Below are 2709 nucleotides of genomic sequence, written 5' to 3'. Positions count from 1 at the left end.
AAATACGCTGTTGTTGATGTTGAAATTCCAATGAAGAAGTCTTGGATCTAAGTTAGAAACCATTTCTTTCTCTATTGGCAAGAAAATTGAATAATGACATACATACATACATACATACATACATACATACATACATACATACATACATACATACATACATATGGTTTTGTTAGTAAATGCTTAAAGAAGAATCTGGATAAACTGGGATTTTCAGAAAGAGAAATCGACCGGCTAATTTGTACATTACAAATGTAATCAATCTGTGACTGGAACAGTAGAAATATGCAAGACTTTTCTCCAATTCCAAATGTGAATTTGTCTGTGTTAACTACATCCCAAAGATGGAGTCTTGTATCTTTGTTAGAAACCGGCTCCCTCTTCAGTGGAAGATTTATAATAATTAAAAATAGAAGAGATACACATATATACATAAATAATTAAATAAATAAAAATCCTTTGTCCTACGGGGACAAAGCCTGAAATATTTTGAGGGAGAGGGCTTCTTTCACTGGTTTTTAGAACGTTAACACGGACGAAATACTGCTAAGCGCTTTGTCTGGCGTGCTAACGTTCCTGACAGCTCACTGCCGAAATAACAATAATAATAATTACTTCAAATTTTTGTCACAAGGGCAGCTTGGGGAAGGTGGGTGAGAGTCGATTACATCGACCCCAGTGTTCAACTGGTACTTATTTTATTGACTCCGAAAGGATGAAAGGCAAAGTCGACCTCGGCGGAATTTGAACTCAGAACGTATCGACGGATGGAATACCGCTAACGATTCTGCCAGCTCGTCGTCTTCTTAATAATAATAATAATAATAATAATAATAATAATAATAATAATAATAATAATAATAATAATAATCTACTACAGGCACAAGGCCTGAAATTGGGGAAGGGGATAGTCGATTAAGCATTTTACCCGGCGTGCTAACGTTTCTTATTTCTTTATTGCCCACAAGGGGCTAAACATAGAGGGGACAAACAAGAACAGACAAAGAGATTAAGTTAATTACATCGACCCCAGTATGTAACTGGTACTTAATTTATCGACCCCGAAAGGATGAAAGGCAAAGTCGACCCCGGCGGAATTTGAACTCAGAACGTAACGACAGACGAAATCCCGCTAAGCATTTCGCGCGGCATGCTAACGTTTCTGTCCGCTTACCGTATGTTTTAATGTCATCATAACTAGAACATTGTCCTCTTTTCGCTTTAGTGTTCCTTATCGTTATATGAGAAGATATAAATATTGCTGACAATTAGATTAAATTACTGTTTTATAACTAGCACATTTTGAATTGAAAAGTGATGTTGTTCATTTACACATCCTTTTAATTCTTCTACCCAAGTTCGGTGTGAAAACCATACAGTTTTCCATCTTAATATCTAAATTCAGCAAAAGGACATTTTTATTCCATCCGGCATCGTTGAAATGTGTTTTCTGTAATATTAAATGCAATATTATACGTCGGTTTAGCTGGGAGATGTAAACTAAACTAAACTGAACAGCATATGGAACTGGAGTGAGTGACATTCAGAAACTTAAATGCAGACAAAGGGTAAGATTTTATTCTGAATACTCTACTATTTCAATGAAAATGAAACAGCAAATTTTTATCGTAAATAATTTGTATGTTATCAATTTTGCACACACACACACACGCACATACACACACACACATACACACACACACACACACGTGTATGAAACTAAACATAGGTTTTTGCAGTCATTTTCGTACGTTTATAATTCAATTTGATAATCCGGTCATTCGAAGTCGCGAAAAAAAATTAGCGCCATGAAATTAATCATTCAAATTCATTTTTTTTTCTTTTTGATCATTCAGTTTCGCACTTCGGTCAAAGAATTTAGCATTTACATCATTCAAATTAGTCGAGAGCATTCAAATTAGTCGGAATACGAGGAAGCGCCTTTTCGAGCATTCAAAATTCGTTTGAATTTAACACTTTCAGCTATCAAATTAGCACGATAGCTGGTTTAGTTTTATCTTGTAATCACTGTTACCATAATCATGTTTTCATCCATTGTTTATGCTTTAAGCACTTTATCGTGCCCATGTTTTCTCAGTGCATTCTTTTATTTATGCATAGGTACATGTATTTATTGTTAAAGACTTCATGAAATCGTATTCCAGCCGTTTCAATCTTTTTAAAGAAACTCACAATTACAACAAATTCTCATTTTCTATGATTTTTGAATACATCATGTTGTGATATATGTTCTTTCTTTGCATAATATATTTGCTTGGGAAAAGTATATACATTTTGATTTTGCATTTTTTCTTTCTTAATGTTATTGTACACTAAGATAATTATTGGTTTACAGTCTTGATAAGGAGAGTTCGTTTGAGAGGATTTAGCCGTCTATTTCTTGGCGGTCGGGGCATCTCGGGAGGTAGGTCTAGGCGCGTAGACACCAAGGAACACAATTCTCTGGAGTGATAGCGTCGACGTTACGCCTTGCGACCTGTTGTATGATATGTGGTCGCCATTCTTCCATGGTCGTTCCGGCTTCTTCGGCAGCTGCCCGGTCGCCAACCCTTTGTTGCAGCTCAGCACGAGCGAAAATGACTGCAAAATCTTATGTTAATCTCTTGTTTTAAAAGTGTCTATGTTCCCGTAACACACACACACACACACACACACACACACACGTATTATTTTATTGTTTTGCTTGTTTCA

The 2709-nt window shown here is 35.7% G+C and overlaps 1 protein-coding gene across 2 annotated transcripts in view; it reads left to right on the top strand.

The window, feature by feature from the left end:
* LOC106878518 (solute carrier organic anion transporter family member 4C1) overlaps positions 1 to 2709 on the top strand; it is a 70770-nt gene that overhangs the window by 8327 nt on the left and 59734 nt on the right. The window contains exon 1 of one of the 2 annotated variants that reach the window (XM_014927746.2): positions 1254 to 1565. The exons of the other annotated variant lie outside the window; for it this stretch is intronic. The gene's annotated coding sequence lies outside the window, so the exon portion shown is untranslated. Of the gene's footprint in view, positions 1 to 1253; positions 1566 to 2709 lie in introns of those variants that run through there. 2 annotated transcript variants of the gene reach the window in all.

The sequence above is a fragment of the Octopus bimaculoides genome, chromosome 4 (genome assembly GCF_001194135.2).
Source record: "Octopus bimaculoides isolate UCB-OBI-ISO-001 chromosome 4, ASM119413v2, whole genome shotgun sequence".
NCBI classification, from domain to species: Eukaryota; Metazoa; Mollusca; class Cephalopoda; order Octopoda; family Octopodidae; genus Octopus; species Octopus bimaculoides.
This window is presented reverse-complemented; position numbering and strand designations above follow the sequence as displayed.